This window comes from Scyliorhinus canicula, chromosome 3, assembly GCF_902713615.1.
Source record: "Scyliorhinus canicula chromosome 3, sScyCan1.1, whole genome shotgun sequence".
NCBI lineage: Eukaryota > Metazoa > Chordata > Chondrichthyes > Carcharhiniformes > Scyliorhinidae > Scyliorhinus > Scyliorhinus canicula.
In genome coordinates, this window is record NC_052148.1 from 50,549,865 (window position 1) to 50,573,701 (window position 23,837).

Here is a 23,837-nt window from a genome sequence, read left to right on the forward strand (position 1 = left end):
TTATTTTTCAAAAGGAACTGATTGCTAATTATTTCATCTCCTTTCATATCCTTTGCCATTCACTTCCTTTACCTTGAAGAGGCACTGGGGGCCTTTAAAAGGATGTGGGTTAATCAGCTGTTTGCTTGGTGTCATTTCACAGTCATTGCTGTCCTCATCCTGAATAGCTGATGCCATGCGACTCTGTATATTTTCCTTTAAAACAGGCATGCTCTGGGAAATATTTGTACCTGCAGTGAATGGCAATGGGTTTACTGCAAGTGGCTGTAATAAATTACTTTATAAAAGTCTGATTCACTTTCTTCTTATTTGCTGTTTTCTTTCCTAGCTTTGAAAGAAATACTTGCCATCTGTTCAAGATCAGTTAGTGACAAGTCTATTTGGTAGCAGTCGTTTATCATTTCTTCATAATCAGAACCCAAATCGGATTCTGAACTCTCATCTGAATCTACATCACTGTTATTACCATTAGATTCAGACTCCTCTTTCTTAGGGTCACCTTGGAGTTCTCAGAATCTGTTTTTCTACCAGATTTTATCTTTGACAAACCTGTGAGGAATCATTCTCGGAGAAATAATTTCATTAGTATCAGCGGAATCAAATTCACTACCATTGTCATTTGATATGTGATCAATGTATTTCAAGATTTCTTTCTTTGAGTTATTTAATGCCCAATGAATTTTCCTAATTCCCACCTGTCCTGCCATTAGTATCTTATGCGCTATCCGTAGTACTTCCCTAGGACTCTGTAATTATGGCTGAAGCTATAACCTTCACTCCTGCCAAATCATTCCCCAAAAGCAAGTCTACTCCATCCACTGGGAATTCCTTAATCACTCCGACAACTACTGGACCTAACACTAAATCGCACTTCAATTATACTTTATACAATAGAACCGGGATATAATATCCACTTATCCCCTTAACTAACATTGAACTCTCTGGAGGGAAAACCAAATCCTTCTCCAGTAAGAGAGTTTGAATAGCACCTGTGTCCCTTAAAATAGTTATGGGTTTGGCCACATCAGTTGAGGAAAATGGAGCATTCCTCCACTTAGACAAACACCCTGTATATCTCCCACCTATTCCACAATATGGTGGAAGTTAAAATACAGATGGAGGATGAGAAGGTAACATCAAATACTAGTATTTTGTGCTTAAACAAAGGAGATTACAATGGGATGAGAGGAGAACTAGCTAAGGTAGACTGGAACAGTTGAGCAACAGTGGAGAACCTTCCAAGCGATTTTTCACAGTGCTCAGCAAAGGTTTATACCAACAAAAAGGAAGGACGGTAGAAAGAGGGAAAATCGACCATCGATATCTCAGGAAATAAGGGAGAGTATCAAATTGAAGGAAAAAGCATACAAAGTGGCAATGATTGGTGGGAGACTAGAGGACTGGGAAATCTTTAGGGGGCAACAGAAAGCTACTAAAAAAGCTATAAAGAAGAGTAAGATAGATTATGAGAGTAAAGTTGCTCAGAATATAAAAACAGACAGTAAAAGTTTCTACAATTATATAAAACAAAAAAGAGTGGCTAAGGTAAATATTGGTCCTTTAGAGGATGAGAAGGGGGTTTTAATAATGGGAGATGAGGAAATGGCTGAGGAACTGAACAGGTTTTTTGGGTCGGTCTTCACAGTGGAGGACACAAATAACATGCCAGTGACTGGTATAAATGAGGCTATGACAGGTGAGGACCTTGAGAGGATTGTTATCACTAAGGAGGTAGTGATGGGCAAGCTAATGGGGCTAAAGGTAGACAAGTCTCCTGGCCCTGATGGAATGCATCACAGAGTGCTAAAAGTGATGGCTAGGGAAATTGCAAATGCACTAGTGATAATTTACCAAAATTCACTAGACTCTGGGGTGGTCCCGGTGGATTGGAAATTAGCAAACGTGACACCACTGTTTAAAAAAGGAGGTAATCAGAGAGCGGGTAATTATAGGCCAGTGAGCTTAACTTCAGTAGTAGGGAAGATGCTGGAATCTATCATCAAGGAGGAAATAGCGAGGCATCTGGATAGAAATTGTCCCATTGGGCAGACGCAGCATGGGTTCATAAAGGGCAGGTCGTGCCTAACTAATTTAGTGGAATTTTTTGAGGACATTTCCAGTGCAGTAGATAATGGGGAGCCAATGGATGTGGTATATCTGGATTTCCAGAAAGCCTTTGACAAGGTGCCACTCAAAAGGTTGCTGCATAAGATTATAGTTCAGTTACTAGTGGTGTACCGCAAGGATCTGTTTTGGGGCCACTGCTGTTTGTCATTTTTATAAATGACCTGGAAGAGGGTGTAGAAGGATGGGTTAGTAAATTTGCAGATGACACGAAGGTCGGTGGACTTGTGGATAGTGCTGAAGGATGTTATACGATACAGAGGGACATAGATAAGCTGCAGAGCTGGGCTGAGAGGTGGCAGATGGAGTTTAATGTGGAAAAGTGTGAGGTGGTTCACTTTGGAAGGAGTAACAGGAATGCAGAGTACTGGGCTAATGGCAAGATTCTTGGTAGTGTAGATGAACAGAGAGATCTCGGCATCCAGGTACATAAATCCCTGAAAGTTGCCACCCAGGTTAATAGGGCTGTTAAGAAGGCATATGGTGTGCTAGCCTTTATAAGCACGGGGATTGAGTTTCGGAACCACAAGGTCATGCTGCAGCTGTACATAACTCTGGTGCGGCCGCACCTGGAGTACTGCGTGCAGTTCTGGTCACTACATTATAGGAAGGATGTGGAAGCTTTGGAAAGGGTTCAGAGGAGATTTACTAGGATGTTGCCTGGTATGGAGGGAAGGTCTTACGAGGAAAGGCTCAGGGAATTGAGGTTGTTTTCGTTAGAGAGGAGAAGGCTGAGAGGTGACTTAATATAGACATATAAGATAGTCAGAGGGTTAGATAGGGTGGACAGTGAGAGTCTTTTTCCTCGGATGGTGATGACCAACACGAGGGGACATAGCTTTAAATTGAGGGGTGATAGATATAGGACAGATATCAGAGGCAGTTTCTTTACTCAGAGAGTAGTTGGGGTGTGGAACGCCCTGCCTGGAACAGTAGTAGACTCGCCAACTTTAAGGGCATTTAAGTGGTCACTGGATAGACATATGGATGAAAATGGAATAGTGTAGGTCAGATAGGCTTCAGATGGTTTCACTGGTCGGCGCAACATCGAGGGCCGAAGGGCCCATACTGCGCTGTAGTGTTCTATGTTCTATGTTCTAAGATAAAGATGCATGGCATTAAGGGTAAAGTAGGAGCATGGATAGAGGATTGGTTAATTAATAGAAAGCAAAGAGTGGGGATTAATGGGTGTTTCTCTGGTTGGCAATCAGTAGCTAGTGGTGTCCCTCAGGGATCCGTGTTGGGCCCACAATTGTTCACAATTTAAACAGATGATTTGTAGTTGGGCACCAAGGGCAATGTGTCCAAGTTTGCCGAAGACACTAAGATGAGTGGTAAAGCGAAAAGTGCAGAGGATACTGGATGTCTGCAGAGGGATTTGGATAGGTTAAGTGAATGGGCTAGGGTCTGGCAGATGGAATACAATGTTGACAAATGTGAGGTTATCCATTTTGGTAGGAATAACAGCAAAAAGGATTATTATTTAAATGATAAAATATTAGCGCATGCTGCTGTGCAGAGAGACCTGGGTGTGCTAGTGCATGAGTCACAGAAAGTTGGTTTAGAGGTGCAACAGGTGATTAAGAAGGCGAATGGAATTTTGTCCTTCATTGCTAGAGGGATGGAGTTTAAGACTTGGGAGGTTGTGCTGCCATTGTATAAGGTGTTAGTGCGGCCACACCTGGAGTATTGTGTTCAGTTTTGGTCTCCTAACTTGAGAAAGGACATACTGGCACTGGAGGGTGTGCAGAGGAGATTCACTAGGTTAATCCCAGAGTTGAAGGAGTTGGATTACGAGGAGAGGTTGAGTAGACAGGGACTGTACTCATTGGAATTTAGAAGGATGAGGGGGGATCTCATAGAAACATAAAAAATTATGAAGGGAATAGATAGGATAGATGCGGGCAGGTTGTTTCCATTGGTGGGTGAAAGCAGAACTAGGGGGCATAGCCTCAAAATAAGGGGAAGTAGATTTAGGACTGAGTTTAGGAGGAAATTCTTCACCCAAAGGGTTGTGAATCTATGGAATTCCTTGCCCAGTGAAGCAGTTGAGACTCCTTCATTAAATGTTTTTAAGGTAAATAGAGATAGTTTTTTTTGAAGAATATAGGGATTAAGGGTTATGGTGTTCGGGCCGGAAAGTGGAGCTGTGTCCACAAAAGATCAGCCATGATCTCATTGAATGGTGCAGCAGGCTTGAGGGGCCAGATGGCCTACTCCTGCTCCTAGTTCTTATGTTCTTATGTTAACACCTAGGCTTTTGAGTCTCACCTTCAGCCTCAGTGCCTTCCTTACTGGTCTGAGGAGGCGATCTCACAGCAGTGCCAGTTATCCATTCCTCACCTTGGCTAACTGCCTTCCTTTCACTCTCCTACTTCCTATCTTTTGGTCTTCAACTCCTTAGGTTCTTATCATAGAAGATAGGGAATTCTTAAATTATTGTAAGAGAATGACCTCTCTCAGAGCCTCATGGGTAGTAGCAACTCCCAAAGCTCGTACCCACCTATTAGAATTGTTCTGCTTAACCCTTTTAACATCGACACACATCTGTCCCGGCTGTCTCATTAAATTCCAAACATTTTGCCAACGTGCCATGGAACTAACTCATATGTGCCCAGAATTGCCTTTTTTACCTCTTCATAATTCTGAGGCAACCCCTCTGACAGCGAAGCATAAACTTCCTGTGCCCATTTGTCAATTTACTTTGCACGGGTAATGTCCACTTTTCTTTTGGCCACTCCATTTGGGTTGCTTTTTTCTCATAAGCCCAAGGGCAACACGGTAGCACAGTGGTTAGCACAGTTGCTTCACAGCTCCAGGGTTCCAGGTTCGATTCCTGGCTTGGGTCACTGTGCGGAGTCTGCACGTTCTCCCCGTGTCTGCGTGGGTTTCTCCGGGTGCTCCGGTTTCCTCCTACAGTCCAAAGATGTGCAGGTTAGGTGGATTGGCCATGCTAAATTGCCCTTAATGTCCAAAAAGGTTCAGTGGGGGTTACTGGGTTACGGGGATAGAGTAGAGATGTGGGCTTGAGTCGGGCGCTCTTTGTAATGGCCAGTGCAGACTTGATGGACCGAATGGTCTCTTTCTCCACTGTAAATTCTATGAATCTATGAATGAATGTTTCTACCTCCTGCTCTTCAAATTTTGGGAGGGCCTGTATAAATTGAAACAAATATGCCACTGGGTTCCGTTCTAGGATTAAGATCCCTTCCAGCTCCTGGCAGCTCCCTTTTAATTTCCAGTGCCTGAAGCTGGAACTGTCTCTCTAATACTTTTTTCCTCTGTCTCTAATTCCGACCTCCTCATTTCAATTTACATTTGAAAAGCTTTTTCTTTTTGACGTTTTTCCATTTCTTTTTCTTTTTCTTTTTCTGCTGCATCTCTGATTGCTTCATTTGTAACTGGATGTTAGCTAATTATACTGATTGTTGCCATGGCCTAGGCTGTCCTTCTGGTAATACTTTCAAGTTTAAATGCTGAGCAATCGCTTCATTTATCTCTACTTTCCTAGCTTTAGCCGACACCTCTATTTTTAATTCACCTGCCAATTCGACTAGCTTGAAGTTCTTTAAAATAAAAACAAAGACAGGTCGTTCACCTGAAGAAAACTGTTAGCAGTGTCCAGAGCCATTCTGTTTTATCGCTACAAACCTGGTTTCTCTTTTTTAATTTATACTGTAACCCAAACGTCTACCTATCCAAAGATCATGGACCCAAACCACCAAATTACGTTACGCCTCCCTGGGCTAGTGCGTGGTCAATTCCAGCCCATCCTGACCTGTGTTTTTCACTGTAGATTCATTCATTCAGGTTCTCTGTAAGTTCAGAAATACAGCAGCTCACAGCATTTCTGCAGAGAGAGAGAGTAAAGAGGGAGAGTAGGCACTCACAGTTCCTTCTTCCTTGAGCATCCAGGACTCAAAACTGCTTTCCTTGGGTCTCTGCAAATCATTCCACTCTGGTTGTACCCAATCAGACCTGTTACCGGGCATAATACGGCCTTTTGGCCAATTCATTGGCCACCAGCCAACCAATCGAACTGAATCCCACCACATCTCTTGGGTGCCACAAAGTCCGAGTGCTGCTTTTCAAAAACTAGCACCATATACTTTGTTGCGACTTTTTAACTTTCTCATTCTCTCCACTGCTTAACTTAAAGATACATGTCCATAAAGCATCCATGAAGCAAAAAATAAAGAAAGGTGAAATAAGGGAATGATCACGAAAGAGCCAGACAACTGAAAGTCTGATCTGGGTTGGAATCCCTATTTCAGACCTGGGGTGCGTTCTTCCATACCCGGCGTGACGGAGGGTCCCGGAGTAGGGGAGTGGCGCCAACCACTCAGGGGTCGTGCCTCCCCAAAGGTGGGGAATTCTCCCCACCTTTTGGGGGCCAGCCCCGCTCCGGAGCGGTTGCCACCAGAGGACTGGCGCAAAAAACCGGCGCCCCCAGCAGCGGGGCTGGCCGAAAGGCTTTCGCCGGTCCGTGCATGCGCGATGTGGGGTTCTCTTCCGCATCCGCCATGGTGTGGGCCGTGGCGGCCGCGGAAGAAACTAGTGCAGCCAGGGCACTGGCCCGGACTCTGAGGGGGGGGCCCCGATCGTGGGCCAGGCCACCGTGGGGGCACCCCCCGGGGTTCGATCGCCCCCCGCCCCCCCAGGACCCCGGGGGCCTGCTCGCGCCGCTGAGCCCTCCGTTCCAGAGGTGGTTTAAACCTCGGCGCCGGGAGAGGCCTCCCAGCGGCGGGACTTCGGCCCATCCGGGCCGGAGAATCGCCGCAGGGGCCTCTCCGATCGGAGTGGCGAGATTCCTGCCCCTGCCACTTCCCGGGTGGCGGAGAATCTCTGCCACGGTGGGGGCGGGATTTTAGGCGCCCCCAGGCGATTCTCCGACCCTGCTGGGGGTTGGAGAATTTCGCCCCTGATCAGACAAGAGGTTCCGACTTACCTTCTGATGATTTTTTGGGCCCTTCGTCTGATGGATGGTCCTTCAAACTCACACAGTACAGTAGTCCTCGCAGGTAGAGAATCATCATACAATTCACTCACTCTCTTTACAGCTCCAACTGCCATAGTCTAGAAAGTACAGAGTTTAAATATCCCAAAGTCACTTTCAGAAGTTAGGGAAAGAAAGTAGGTAGGTGTCTAAGGTGAGTGGGTGAAGGCTTAGTGTTGCAGGAAGGTGGCGAGAGAGTACGGTGATAGTTGGGTGAAGGATGGAGGAGGTGATAAGTGGGTGAGGGGGTAGACTTTCCAATGGTTTGAGGGGAATAGGGTGGCAGGTACATGGGTGAGGAGAGGAAAGGGTGGCAGGTTAATCAATCTTTCTTATTGTCACAAGTAGGCTTACATTAACACTGCAATGAAGTTACTGTGAAATGTTGCCACATTCCGGCGCCTGTTCGGGTACACTGATGGAGATTTCCGAATGTCCAATTCACCTAACAAGCTTGTCTTTTGGGACTTGTGGGAGGAAACCAGAGCACCCGGAAGAAACCCATGCAGACATGGGGACAACATGCAGACTCCCCACAGACAGTGACCCAAGCAGGAATCTAACCTGGGACCGTGGCGCTGTGAAGCAACAGTGCTAACCACTGGTGATTGGGGTGGGGTCGATCGAGGCAGAGAGTCGGGTGGTTGGGGCAGTTAGGAGGTTGGGGATAATCAGTTGGTGGGGGACATACAGGACGGTTCGTTGGATGGTCAGAAGGGTTATTTTGGAGAGAAGCTGGGTGGTTGGAGTGAGGGAGTAAGTGGGCTGGGGGGAGGGGACGGGAGGTCCAGTGAGGAGTCAGTTGTGTCATTGCCCAGGGGTCAGAACAGATTTTAATCCTTCTAATGTTTCCTGCGTTACTATTCTGTTAAATGAGTCAGAACCATCCAAAGTGTCCGACTTCTGACTGCGTTTCGGAGGGTGACAGATGCTGGGGAATTCCAGTCAGAAGTCCAAATATTCCAGACAATTTCCTCATAATCAGTGCGTCGAGACTTTCGAGGGGTCTCCCTGCGCACCGTTTGTGTGTGGGGTGGAGGGGGAGGGCGATCTCCAGTACATTCGTCCAGAGATCGAAAGTTCTGAATGTTTGTTTCTGCTGCTGCCCACCATGCAAAGTAGAATGGAATGTTTTCCTAATTAAAGATTCAATATAAATACAAGTTGATATATCCAATATTAAAATTATATATATTATATTCAATATAGTATTGACTATAACATTCAATGCACGCACAATGTAAATGTTATGAATACCACATCTAAGGGAGCGCTGACATTTTGAGGACCATGTTGATGGAAATGATCCTGCAATGTAAATTATGGTAGAAAATGGGCTGATCATCTGCTCTGAACATGTAACATGGCTCCCTCTGGGTTCACAGCACACACATGGTAGAAGTACAGTTTTCTTTTACTGAGGTTGATGGGGTGACTTCAGATAAATGGTGACATGCCTCATTTAATTGCTCGTAGAAACTGACTGAAGAGGAACAGCATTCAAGCTTGCCGAACATGGTTTGGAGGATGTTCTGGGTCAATGAGATAATTAGCAACATGCATTAAAATAGTGCATTGACGCAGTGCTATTAATTCTTATCAGTGAGGCTTGAAAACACATATTACCATGAAACTCATCTGCCTCTTTGTATATCATTCAGTCTTGATGTACAGTCAAAACAACCTGTCACTATTTTTTTCTCTCATTTTTTCTTTGCTCCTCTATTGAAGGTGTTGACATTACTGGAGTAGGGTTTTACCTCATTGGCTATCCTGCAATAATGAGTTTAAGCGACGATGTTAGGGATCATTACCAGCAATTCTGATCCAGTTCTTGCCTGATTTTCATATCTATTTGCTTTCAAGTAAAAGTCATTGGACAATGACCATTGATAGCCTAATTTTGAGCTTGAAAATTACTGTGGATAATGCAATTACATAGAAGCTTTACCAGCCACATATCAAATATCTCTTGTTGAAAATTTACTGAAGGTATCAACCAATTTAGGGAATAGTTGTTTATCAAAGATAACATCACAGGCTTTAATTGCCTCTGCATTGTACCGATCAGCTCTACCATTATCATCAAGTCAAAGCAGCCTGCTTGATTGGCAGTCCATCCAGCATTTTAAACATTCACCACCACCCTGAGTGAGTGGCAATGTACACATGACACACTGCAAAGGTTCACCCAGGCTCCTTAGACAACAGCTGCCAAACCTGTGGCCTTTACCACCTCAAAGAACAAGCGCAGCAGACACATGGGAACACTGCAAATCCCCTTCCAAGTCACACGCCATCCTGACTGGGAATTACATCACTTCATTGTTGCTGGGTCAAAAATGTGGAACTCCTCACCACTTGTGCCGCCACTTTCTCAACAGCAATTAGGGATCAGCAACAAATTCTGGCTTTGACAGCAGTGTCCATTTCCGACAGATAAATAAAAATGACGTTCAGGTGATTTCTGAAGGTTATCATATGTGGGGACCTTAACAGTGTGCCCTGTGGAGGAGCAGAGCATCATTTGCGGCAACGCATGAATTTCCACATTGAACTGTGCTTGTGCAGATGCTGGAAGTTGCTATTGGTACACAGAGTGATCATAAATACTCACAATTTCATTATAACTTTATAACATTGTCATTATAACAGCAAAACTGGGCCATTTTCTGTTGTTATAGGTCACTCTCCATTATTGAGTTTACGATGTTATCAAGGTAAAGACGCCATAGTCCCAGATGACCATAGGCTGCTTTCCCCTTTGAGGGGGGAGAGCTGACTGGTGGTGATTTAACCTGAGGATCGCCACACCTCAGGCGAGGGGCAAGGCTGAGAAGGCAGGGACTTGTAAATATGGCCTATAAAACTGTGAACTTTTAATCTAAGGCAATCCTTAACTCCCTTCATAAACCGCAGATGCATCTTTCTTGCTAATGTTTTGTCTTTCAATGGAATGTTTCTGTTGAACGTTTTGAATGATTTTGCTAACCAACGTTTTGACGGGAACTAGGACAGTTGCTGTTAGGATGGATTGCCTTCTGTCCGCTCCGCCATTTGTTTCAATGTGCTCCTGGAAACTGCATAATTAATAAGGTGAACAGCATGAGTTCTTTCACGTTGAGTCAATCCCCCCCCCCCCCCCCCTCTCCCCGCTCTCCAGCAGAAGCCACTCTGCATTCTGCCTCTGCCACCGGACCTAATCTCAAGATACAGAAAGTTCCACCCATATATATTTGAACAGGTGTTTGATCCAGGGTGTCCAATGCTTGCATAGATTTACAGTTTCACATTTATGGTGCATCTGGCAGGAAAAAAGCACTGAAACCTTTTTTCAATCTATCAGTTCCTTTTCCACGGTGTTGCAATGTAAGGCAAATGGTGGATTCTGTGTGTGAGAAATCCAGTAGCCCTCAAAAAGTGGCTCAGGGAAGCCTGCTGCTTCTAACGCGGCAGTGTCAACTTTAGCTAATTTTTTATGCTTGCTGCATTCGGCCATTGTTATTCACACTGTTGAGAGGCTATGTAGTTTTGAGCGGTGAGTTAACACTACTTAAAGATAGTCTGCATCTCTGAAAGAGGATGTGCATGCTGACTAGTGCATGGCCTGGAACTGTTTGTGAAAGAGAGTCTGAGCAGAAAGAGAAGTGAATTTTAGCCCAGTATTATGGAGGGAGAGTGTTCTGAAATTCACTGACACTGCACTGGGCACCATGGTGGAGCAGAGGAAAAAGGTTTTCTATCCTTAGGGGGCAAGGAAACACTCCAGACAAGCTGGGCAGTGGGAGCAGTTGGCCATGGCGATTAATCTCAGAAGTCAAGCCCTGAGGATTTGGCTGCCGTGCAGGAAGGAGTTGATGGCTTCACACAAATAGTCAAGGTCATACAGTGCAGGAACTTCACCACAGGCCTCACATACTACTCGATGCAAACCCCATCACTCACCTGCCAACAATCTCCATCAATCACAATCCATTCCTCATATTCATAACTTAATTTCACCCTCACAAACTAATCATTACTGCAAGACTCAGATCCACATCTGTGTGTGTTTGTTTGCACAGCTAATCATGGTAGCCACATCACCCAAAAACATTGCATCACACTCACTGACACACTTCACTTAGCTTTTCTTGCAGGACTAAGTGGCATATAACAAGAGGCAGCAGTTGGCTTCTGCTTGAGTTGCATTGGGAGTTGCAACACTGCCTATCCGGTGCTGCATCATGGTTAGATCCACAAATCCATGGATGGAACAAGGGCTCGCAATGCAGAGGTGTAAGGATAAATTCTGTCATCCTCAGAGAGGACATTGGGGCAGGAGAATAGCAATCCATACCTTGAGCATCTTTTTAATTCATCCATAACCACCAAATTAATTATTTTGCAACAGATTGCACTTTATCTGCCAAAAAGCATCAATTAAGTAAAAGTTGACACCTCAGAATATCTCAGCATTTCAGCATTACCAAAGTTGAAACTCCCTAAACCATTATCACCAAGAAATCACAGTTTTAAAGTTAAAATTATCTTGCTTTTGATCTGTCGCAAAGCCACTAAGTTGCCATTATTTTGTTTTGTTGCTCCTCACGAGTTTCCTAATATCATAGAAATTACAGTGCCTCACAAAAGAACACAGGAACTAGAAGCCGGAGTAGGCCAACAGGCCCTTCAAGCCTTCCCCGCTATTTAATACGATCATGGCTGATCTATGCCGGTCTCAACCCCTCTTCTGTGCCATTTCCCCATAGCCCTCCATTCCTCGATCTATCAAATATTTATCCACCTCCACTTTAAATACTTCTCATGATCCAGCCTTCACCACCCTCCGGGGCAGAGAATTCCAGAGATTCAGCAACCTCTGCGAGAAGAAATTTCTATGCACCTCGATTTCAAATGACTGTCCCTTTATTTTGTAGCTATATTCCCCTTGTTTGAGACTCTCCCACTGGTGAAAATATCTCACCATCTACCCTATCAAGCCTCCTCAGGGTCTTATATGTTTGAATAAGGTCACTCCTCATCCTTCTAAACTCCAAGGAGTACAGATCCATTTATTTAGTCTTTCTTGATCGGACAACCCTCTCATCCCAGGAATTAGCTTTGTGAATCTCCTTTGGACTGTCTCCAAGGTAACTCTATCTTTTTTTAGTTACGGGGACCAAAACTATATGCTGTATTCCAGGTAAGGCCTCAACACCCTGTACAATTGTTACAAAATCTCCTTATTTTTAAACTCCAACGCGTTTGCAATAAAGGCCAAATTCCATTTGCTTTCTTAACTATTTATTGGACCTGCCTGCTGGCTTTTTGTGATTCATGCACTAGAACACCGCAAAACCTCTGTACTTCACTCACCTGTAGTCTCTCTCCATTTAGATAATAATCTGCCTTTTGATTCCTCCTACGAAATTGCATGACCTCACATTTCCCCACATTAAACTCTATTTATCCCCTTTTTGCCCAGTCACCCAATCTATCTATATCCTGTTGCAGAATCATAATATCCTCATCATAACATGCCTTTTCACCTATTTTCATACCATCGCCAAATTTGGAAACCTTGCATTCTGTTGCTTCCTCCAAGTCATTAATGTAAATAGTGAACAATTGCATGCCAGAACTGATCTCTGTGGTACTCCACTAGTTACATCTTTCTACTCTGAAAAGGACCCATTTATTCCAGCTCTGTTTTCTTTGTGACAGCCACTTTTCAATCCATGCTAACACACTTCCAATTCCATGGGCTCATATGTGGAACCTTGTCAAATGCCTTTTGGAAATCTAAGTACACTATATCTGCAGGTTCCCTTTCATCTACTCTCTGTATTACATCCTCAAAGCATTCAAGCACATTTGTCAGACATGATTTACCTTTCATAAAACAAGTTGACAAGGTTTGATTATATTCAACTTTCCTAAATGATTAGCTATTTCCTCTTTGATTATTGACTCCAGCAACTTACCAATAATAAATGTTAAACTAACTGGCATATAGTTCCCTGCCTTCCGCCTTTCTCTCTTTTTGAACAAGGGAGTCACATTGGCTGTTTTCCAATATTCTGGACCCTTCTGGAATTTAGCGAGATACAAAAATTTCAACTAATGCATCCACCATCTCTGCAGCCACTTCCATTAAAACCCTAAAGTGCAATTCATCGAGTCCTGGCAACTTGTCCGCCTTTAACTCCTTGAGTTTCTCTAATACTCTATGCCTTTGATTGGGATTTTTCTAAGTTCTAAAATGTGATTTGAAATCGGCCCATCTGATATCTTAGCAATATTTGCAATGTCTTCCACGGTGAAGACTGATGCAAAAGATCTATTTAGCATATCTGCCATTTCTTTGTTTGCTGTTATTAATTCACCAGCCTCATTCAGAAGAGATCCACACATTTACCTTAGTTGCCCACTTCTTTTTTATATCCGTAGAAACTCCGTTTGTTTTAATACTGTATGCAGGTTTCCTCTGAAAATTCATTTTCTCACTTATTATGAGCTTTTTTGTCTTTTGCTGCTGGATCCTAAAATCTTCCCAGTCCTTTGGTTTACCACTATCCCATGCCACTTTGTATATCCTACTTTTCAATTTAACATTATCCGTGACCTTCTTTGTCAACCATGGAGTTGCTCGTGGAGTTTCCCTTATGGATTGGGATAAGCTCCTGCTGAGCATTATGGACCAACTGTTTTGATTTGATTTGATTTGATTTATTTTCACATGTACTGAAGTATAGTGAAAAGTATTTTTCTGCGGCTGAGGAACGTACGCAATACGTACATAGTAGACACAAGAATAATCAACAGAGAATATTGACAAATGGTACATCGGCAAACAGTGATTGGTTACAGTGCGGAACAAGGGGTCAAACAAAGAAAACAAAACACATACATGAGCAAGAGCAGCATAGAGCATCGTGAATAGTGTTCTTACAGGGAACAGATCAGTCCAAGGGGGAGTTGTTGAGGCATCTAGTAGCTGTGGGGAAGAAGCTGATCCTATGTCTGGATGTGCGAGTCTTCAGACTTCTGTACCTTCTGCCTGATTGAAGAACCTGGAAGAAGGAAATGCCTGGGTGGGAGGGGTCTCTGATTATGCTGTCTGCCTTCCTGAGGCAGCGAGAGGTGTATACAGAATCAGTGTGAGGGTGGCAAGCTTGTGTGATGCGTTGGGCTGAGTTCATCACAGTCTGCAGTTTCTTGTGATCTTGGACTGAGCAGTTGCCATGCCAGGTTGCAATGCAGCCAGATAGGATGCTCTCTATCGCACATCTGTAGAAGTTTGTGAGAGTCGATGTAGGCATACCAAATTTCTTTAGCTTCCGCAGGAAGTAGAGACATTGTTGGGCTTTCTTGACTGTTGCATCAACGTGAGTGGACCAGGACAGACTGTTGGTGATGGTTTGCATATCTGCTCATCTACTGACCTGTATCTTAGCTTGTTTACCTAGTTCACCTTAGATAACCTCCCTCATACCATTATAATTACCCTTATTTAAGTTGAAGGCACTGGGGACCTATGGTGTTCACCCTCAAACTGTAACTGGAATTCTATCATATGGTGGTCACTACCCCCAAGGGAATCCTTAACCACAAGATTCCTTATTAATCTTTCTTCATTATATAAAACCAAATTTAAAATAGCCCATTCCCGGGTAGGTTCCAAAATGTACTGCTCTAAAAAGCAATCCCTAATGCACTGCATATTTCTTCCTCGATGCTACCATTGTCGGTTTGGTTTGTCCAATCAATATTCAGATTAAAATCTCCTATGATAATTGCAGTTCCCTTCAAAGATGTCCTTGATATTTCCCCATTTATGCTCTGACCTCATGAGAGCTCACATTTTGGGGATCTATAGATTATTCCCATTCTCCTCTTCCTTCTGCTGCTATTCATGATTTTAACCCAAACCGATTTTACATCACTATTCACTGCTTTTATATCACAACTCAGCATTGCACTGAAACCTTCCTTGATTAACAACGCTACCCCACCTCCTTTCCCCTTTGGCCTGTTATTTTGAAGCATTATACCCTGGAATGTGGAGCACCCAGTCCTAGTCACCCTGAAACTATGTTTCTGTAATAACTAATACATCATACTCAAATGTTGCAACCTGTGCTATCGACTCATCTATCTTGTTGCAAATGCTTCGTGCTTTCAGATAAAGATCATTTAGTTGCCTGGTCCAGAGGGTGTTAGCTGTGCGGAGAGGCTGAATAGACTCGGACTTTTTCATTAGAATGGCAGACGTTGAGGGGTGACCTGATAGAGGTCTACAAGATTATGAGGGGCGTGGATAGAATGGGTGGGCAGGCACTCTTTCCCAGGGTGGAGGGGTCAGTTACCAGGGAGCATAGGTTTACTACTTAAGGTTAGAGGAGATGTCCAAGGCAGGTTTTTTACGCAGAGGGTTTTGAGTGCCAGGAACGCGTTGCCAGGGAAGGTTGTGGAAGTAGATACATCAACGGCGTTCAAAAGGCATCTTGACAAATACATGGATAGGATGGGTATAGAGGGTTACGGCACTAGGAAGTGCTGAGGGTTTTGGCCAAAGGAGGTTTCATGACCAGTGCAGGCTTTGGTGGGGGGGGGGGGGGGGGGGGGGGGGGGGGGCGAAGGGCCTGTTCCTGTGCTGTATTGTTCTATGTTCTTTGATTTTTTTTTTTACAGTTCTTTACAACTTTTGCTCTGTGTTGTATATTTTTGTTTATGTTTTCTGCCCCAGCCTGTTAGACTATGACAGTCAAGTTCCCCCTCACTATCCTGTGTCACTGCCACCTCATATACTCCTGATTTTTTCAACATCCATTTTTGGAACCGTTCCCCCTCCTCCCACTCCTAGTTAGGGCTCTTGAATGAGTCCATAATGTTCATATGGTCTGTCATCCATTCCAAAAATGGGTGTTAAAAAAATCAGGAGTATATGAGGTAGCAGTGACACAGGACAGTGAGGGAGAACTTGACTGTCATAGTCTGACAGGCTGGGGCAGAAAAAATAAACAAAAATATACAACACAGAGCAAAAGTTGTAAACAACTGTGAAAAATCAAAGTAAGTCTTATCCCTCATTCATAGATAAGTCAGTCTGGTTGAATGAATGGAAGCACAGTTTTTATTTCTTAAATACACATTTTGGTACATTCACATGAAATTAACTGGAAAATGCTTTCTCTGTGTCTCTCGAAGTGTCTCCTGACTTCTGTGCCACGTTCAAACTCTCTATATCACGTCTGGTCTCAGCTAGGATACAGTTTCAATTTTGTTGAATGCACCTTCATATCAGATAATGTCAGATAACGTCAGAACTTGTAGTTCATTATTTGTAACATTTGATACAGCCATGGACAGTGTTTATAATTATAATCATAATTATAACTTACTCATCAGTAGTTTTCAGGAATCTTTTTTAGCTAATACTTTGAAGGACCCGCCTCTATAATTGCTGAATCCAACATTCTCCCCCCTTTTGTTAATTTAAACGTAACAAAATAAATCAATTAATAAGTTAATAATATAATAGTATATTAATAGTAAAGCGAACGGAATATAAGCTAAGGACAACACATTCACAATTGTCTTTGATGGACTGTCTTTCACCATTGGAATGGGTTACAAGCATTTAAAAGAGTTACAAGCCTTTACATTAGTAGATTTAGTAAATAATATCAGGAATAAGGAATTAATTTAAAAAAGCCTCCCATGCCCTGTAAAGATATTGCTACTTCAGGGTTTCTTGTCATTTTCTTACAGGTACATTTGGTTGTCAAAAATACAAGATACACAGCAAAAGCGAGTACTCAAAATATAGCCAGATCTTGTACCACCAATGGTCCCAATCTGTAGCCCAACTCCAAAGAGTGTTAGACTCGGGTTGCAGAAAAGTATTGTCAATTAACTCCTTATGAGCCTGGGTGAACTGGCCATAATTCATCAGATTAAAAGACATCCAAAAATCAAGGCGGCAAAAAACATTTTTTAAAGCAGCTATCTTAATCATAATGGGCTCTTTTAACGTGTGATGCATGGATCCAAGACTTCTTTCCCTGCACCTTTATGGCTGCTGGAGTGGTGAGTAAAACCTGGTTAGGGTCCTTCCCAATTGGCCCCCAGTGGTTCTTCCTGCAGTTTCTTTATGTGGACCTCAGTTCCTGGCACTAGGTTGTGCCCGCCTTCGGGAGGATCACCCCAGGCTACTGATACCTGTACGGAAGCAGAACTAACAGCATTTATTTGATCTTGGCAATATTTGAGTAATGCATCACTCATTAAATGACAATCCACTTTACTCAGGTCATTAGTTCCTGGTAAGGACATGGGTCTGCCAGTAATTACTTCAAATGGACTCAGGCCTGTTGAACTGTTTGGTGTTGCTCTGATGCTACACAGGACCAAAGGCAAAGCCTGGGGCCATGGTCTTCCCTCTTGGTGATACTTTGATAATCGTTCCTTCATGGTTCGATTCATGCGTTCCACTTGTCCTAATGATTGTGGGTGGTAAGGAGAATGTAGCTCCCACTGGATGTTTAATAATCTACAAACTTCTTTGCAAACCACTCCGGTGAAATGAGTTCCTTTATCTGAGTCTATGCTGACTGGTACACCCATCGAAGGGGAGAGTCTTTACATAAGACTTTAGCTATGTGGCAAGCTGTAGCTTTTCTGGGTGGAATGGCTTCTACCCATCTGGAAACTTTGTTCGCTACTACTAGAACTTCAGAGTGTCCTTGGCATGATGGAAGAGTGATGTAATCAACTTGTATGTGTTGAAATGGTCCTGCTGGGCAGGGGTTTTTAACCGATGCATGGATGGTATAGGTCCTGAATTGTTTTTTTGATAAGTGACACAACGGTCTGCTACCATCTGAGTATGTTTCTTAAAGCCTCGACCCCACCACTTCTTTGGAATCGAGCCATCATCTGTTGAGGAGCTAGCTGCCCCCATGAGTGGATTTGCTGAGCTAAATAAGGCATTAGTGACTGTGGTGCAACTGGTTTATTAGTCTCAGCATATCTCCAAATATCATCATTACAGAAATTAACACCTGCTTCCATCCAGGTCCATATTTCTTCCTGTGGACTATCTTTTTGCATTTTGCATAAATGTTGTATCAGGCTGTGTACTCCTAGTCGACAGATTTAACTTTTCTGAAGAACTGCATAATGAAGCAGTTTCTTTTGCTGTTCAACCTGAAAGGGCATTTCCCTGTGCTTCTGAAGTGTCTCCTTTGGTATGGGCCTTACATTTCAAAATAGCTACTTTTTTTGGCAACTTTAAAGCTTCTAATAGATTCCGTACCTCATCTCCATTTTCAATAGGTGTCCCTACAGCACTGAGGAATCCTCTTTTCTTCCATATTTGACCAAAAACATGAGCTACCCCAAAGCCATATCTCGAGTCTGTATAAATGTTAGCTGTTTGATCCTTTGCTACCTGACAAGCTTCAGCTCGGGCTTTCAGCTCACTTTGTTGGGCTGAGTTTACTCTGGGTAATTTTCCTTTTGCCTTAACAGCATACAGACTTGTGACTGCCCATCCTGCCTTTCGAATACCCTTTCCCACGAAATAGGACCAATCTGTAAATAATATTAGATCTGGGTTCTGTAATGGTTCTTCCTCTACTAGATGTGCCTCCTCCATCTCCACTGCTGTCTCAACACAGGCATGCGCTTCTTCACCCCCCTTTTGTTCCCCAGGGAGCGGGAGTATGTATGATGGGTTTACTGGGCTTGCTTTTCGGTAATCAACAGTCAAAACACCATGTGCCAATTGCCTTTTTCACAGGCCAAACTGGACTGTTTGATGAACTGTGTATTTTGATCAATACCCCTCTTTTTTCTAACTGTTTTATTATAGGCAAAATCCCTTCAATTGAGGCCAGGTTGATAGGGTATTGTTTGGTACATGGTGGAGCGCTACCTGTGAATGATGTTGGTTCCATATGTAATAATCCACAATTGTTCCTATCTTTGGCCCAGATCAGGTGTTTGTAAAGCTAATCTTTCCCAAATGTTCGACCTGCCCATGTTACTTTTCCATTTTCAAAGCTTAGGGAAGAATTCAGTTAGGATATAATATCTAAACCCAGAATGTCCTGATCCACTTTGCCTACCCAGACTAGGGAAATTAATTCATGAGGACCGAATTCTATTGAGATAGGTTTAGTTCTTTTAATAGTTACTGGATCTCCCCCTATTCCATGATCCACAGTCTGTTTGAAATTCAAAGGAAATATTGTTTCAAATTCCAACGGAGAACATGTTAACTCTGCTCCTGTATCGAAGATGCAGTCCACTTCCATACCACCCACCCTCATTAATACATATAATCCACCTTTTCTATCTTCAAGCAAGGCGAGAAGAGAGGCAGGGACGGAGGGACTGAGGGTGGACGTTTCTAGTTTTTTGAAATTTCCAATAGTGCAGCTCTACGTTGTGGTAATAATTTGTTTAATGCTTCCCACTCAGCCCAGTCCTCCTCAGAGCGGGGTGATGAAAATTGTGGATGATATGTAGGTGTGGAATTGGGAGCAGGAGCCCAGTTTGTAGGCACATATTGTTCTTGCCATTCTTGTAATCTAGCTCGGCATGACCTAGTCCAGTGTCCTTCTTTCCCACAAAAATAACATTTCCCTTTTTTAAATTTTTGATTCTTGAAAAGCATTTGAATGATACATGGCATTTTGTTCTGTTTGAACTATTTTTCTTTTAGTTTGCGTCTCTGTTTGAAAAACATGGATTTTAGAATTTAAATCTCTATCAATTTGTGCACATTGAGTTGCTAATGCCATATAAGTGGTTACCCCTTGATCCCCATCAGGAAATACTAGTCTTAATACATTGGAGACATCTATTTTTAAACCAGCAAGGAATGCAGACTTTACTGGTCCAAAAGTGCTGTCATCCCACGACTCCAGTTCCCCTGACAACTCCATTCCTGAATGTTGTATCCACACTTTCATAAATTTCTGTTTGTAGTCGGAAATATCCCAGATTTGCTTAATCGACAATCAGCAATTTTAGTCCAATCAATTCTTGGTGGATTATATTTTAATAACCACTGTTGGATTACCAACCATCCATCATGCACCAATTGTTCATCATCCCCTAATGCTGTTTTGACTTCTCGAACAAGTTGGTTACTTTCTCGTTTGGGGGTTATTACAGTCAGAACTTGAACGTCATCTAATGGATGGAGATTGTAAATCTGTCTCAATCTCTCAAGCCTCTCCCATGTTAGCACACCCCCATTCTTTGGGTTAGATAATTCTTTCGACCACCGGTCAATCCCATCTGGGTCAGCAGGTTTATGGACTATACGTTTATTATATAGGGCCTGAGTTAACCTGTTGTCTCCTTCTTCAGTGACTACTTCTACTGTCCCAGCTTTATACCGCTTTGACTTTAAGGGAGCTAGTCAATCATCTTCTGTTTTTTTAACTTTAGATCTTTTGTATCCCTCAGGCATTTCCCTGTTGAATTCTGCTTCAGAATCACGGACTCAGATGATTCCATTAAAAAGGAATTGTAGACATGTTTGTTTTTTTCTTTCTTGAGACAGCAGCTGGGATTCTCTGAAGCCCCGCCGGGTTGGAGAATCCCCGGGGGGAGGCGTGAATCGTGCCCTGCCGCCTCGACGCTGGCTTCTGTATTCTCTGGCGGCATATTTCGGGCGGCAGCGGGATTCCCGCCACGCCGTTCGGGGGCCTTTAACAGCGGCCCACCCAGTGATTCTCCGGGCCCCGATGGGCCGTGGCCGTCCAGTTTTGGCCAGTCCCGCCGGCGTGAATTACTCACCTCACGCACGGCGGGACCTGGCGGGTAGGTGTGCAGGGGCAGTCCTCGGGAGGACACGGGGGATATCCGACCCGGGGGGGGGGGGGGGGGGGGGGGGGGCACCACAATGGCCTGCCCCACGATTGGGGCCTTCCGATCCTGTGGGCGGGCTGTTTCCGTGGGGACATTATTTCCTCCATGACGGGCCCCTGTAGGGCTCCGCCATATTGCTCGGGGGCTGGCTTGTGCGGAGAAGAGAACCTGGAGAAGAGGAAATACGCCAGCCGGTCTGCGCCTGCGCGAACTCGCTCCAGCCCCTCACCGCCAGTTGGAGCGGCACCAACCCCTCCGGCGTCCACCTAGCCCCCGAAAATTTGGAGAATTCCTCACTTTCGGGGGCTGTTGACGCCGGAGTGGTTGGCGCCGGTTTTCCCGCTGGCGTGGGGTCCCCAGAAGGGAGAACCCTGCCCCAGCATGTTTAAAATCAGGGGCAGTCCCAGTTATTTCACTGACACGTAGGGGCGTGTTTTCTGTGCAAGTGACATACTGTTGGTTTGTGGGGGGGGGGGTGAGATTTGTCACAAAGATGTTCTCTTGATTCAAACATTCAACTGATGTTCTATTTTTAAACTGTCGAATTGTATTCAAGAGGTTTGCTATCTCTAGTTTGAATCCAGCATTTTCCACCAATAATTCATTTTTTTCATATCGTAGCCCATTTTTCATGAGGATTCGACCATGTATCTTACTTTTAAATTGCGCATTCTCTTGTTTTAAAAACTGCAAATGCTCACTCCTTAGTTGATGTGTATTTAGTTCTTCACAAATTGCTTGCATCTGTTCTTTCTGTTTTTTAATCTCATGGTCATAATTTGTACTTTGAATGTTTTCATTCCATTTGCGAATCTAACTCATTATAATCAAACATGATTTCATGTGCTCCTTATCTCTCTTTTTATTTCTGTGTTTCCAAGCCGTTTGAATATCATCAGGAGACCATTGTCCCTTCGAATCATGTATCTTGAAAATTGTCTGTTCAACGCTCTTGCTGACCTTGCGCAAATCAAGGCACTGTTCTATGTCAAGTTTCACTGTCTGAAATATGTCTTCCTAAGATATTTCTGTTGGACCCTGCATGTTACCAGAGTTCCCCATGTTCCAATCACACCAAACAGATTTGGTTCATAAATAAAACTTAAGGGAGCACCGTTCTCTACACGGTCACAGGTTTGCAGAATTCTTACCTCGCCTCCAGTACTCCGGAAAGGTACCTCCTTTTGGTGGCTCACCGGTAAGATTCGTCTTATCTCTCATTCATAGATAAGTCAGTCTGGTTGAATGAATGGAAGCACAGTTTTTATTTCTTAAAAACACATTTTGGTACATTCACACAAAATTAACTGGAAAATGCTTTCTCTGTGTCTCTCGAAGTGTCTCCTGACTTCTGTGCCACGTTCAAACTCCCTATATCACGTCTGGTCTCAGCCACGTACGATGCTGTTTCAATCTTGTTGAATGTACCTTCATATCAGATAATGTCAGATAACGTCAGAACTTGTAGTTCATTATTTGTAACATTTGATAGAGCCATGGACAGTGCTTATAATTATAATCATAACTATAACTTACTCATCAGTAATTTTCAGGAATCTTTTTAACTAATATTTTAAAGCACACACCTCTATAATTGCTGCATCCAATACTCATATACTCCTGATTTTTTAAACATCCATTTTTGGAACCTTCCCCCCCCCCCCCCCCGCCACCCTCCTAGTTAGGGCTCTTGCATGAGTCCTTGGTGCAATAGAATGTTCATATGATCTGTCCCTACCTGTTGTTTTCTGTTGACACACAGATTGATCACTAACCTGCACTCCTACCTTTAACTTTAACTTCTTAGTTTGCCAAGCAACTGGACCCTCACCCACACTTTTTAGTTGAAAGCCCTCTCTACTTTCCTTGTTATATGGTCCGCGAGACTGGTTCCAGCATGGTTCAGATATAGGCTGTCCCAATGGCACAGCCCCCACCCACTTCCCCAGTACTGATGCCAATGTCCCGTGAACTCATACCCATTTCCCCCACACCAGTCTCTGAGCCACGTATTCATCTCTCTATTTTTCGTACCCTTTATTCATTTACACGTGGTTCAGGTAATAATCCAGAGATTATAACCTTGGAGGTTCTGTTCTTTAATTTAATGTCTAACTCACCAGACTGCCTGCACAGAACCTCCTTCTTCATTCTACCAATGTCGTTGGTGCCGACACCAACCATGACAACTGAATCCTTCCCCTCCCCTTGAAAGTTCCTCTCTCGCCCAGAACAGATATCCTGAAACCTGACACCGGGCAGGCAACTCAGCTTTTGAGACTCTCGATCCTGGCAACAGAGAACAGTGTCTATTCCGCTAACTGTACCATCCCCAACCATGACTACATTTGTCTTTTCTCTCTCCACTCGAACAGCTCCCTGTACCAGGGTGCCGTGGTCAGTTTGCTCCTCCTTCCTACAGTCTCCTCTCTCGGCCACGCAAGAAGCAATAATCGCGGGCGGGATTCTCTGATCCTGAGGCTAAGTGTTGACGCCGTCGGAAACGGAGTCAACACTGCCTCAGGATCAGCAATTATGGCCCCTGCAGGGGGCCAGCACGGCACTGGAGCTGTTCACGCTGCTCCAGCTACTGATCCCGGTGCGATCCGGGCGGTGAGGACGCAACATGCCGCAGAAGTACGGGGCCGGTGCGGAAGAAAGGAGGCCACCAGCCAGAGAGGCCGGCCCGCCGATTGGTGGGCCCCGGTCACGGGCCAGGCCACATCGGAGTCGGACACCCCCCCCGACCCTCCCAAGCCGAGTTCCCGCCGGCTGAGAGCAGGTGTGGATTGCGCCAGCGGGACTCGGCATTTTTACGACGGCCACTCGACCCATCCCGCCAACC

The 23,837-nt window shown here is 44.1% G+C and overlaps 1 protein-coding gene and 1 long non-coding RNA gene across 2 annotated transcripts in view; one reads left to right on the top strand and one right to left on the bottom strand.

Annotated features, from left to right (window-relative positions):
- Positions 1-23,837, top strand: part of dcc (DCC netrin 1 receptor) — a 1,518,136-nt gene that overhangs the window by 652,360 nt on the left and 841,939 nt on the right. The gene's annotated exons all lie outside the window — the stretch shown is intronic.
- On the bottom strand, positions 16,221-22,354 carry LOC119962650. Its single transcript, XR_005459922.1, has 2 exons — positions 22,144-22,354; positions 16,221-17,326 (listed from the first exon to the last, which is right to left on the bottom strand). It is a non-coding gene; the product is annotated as an uncharacterized LOC119962650 (long non-coding RNA).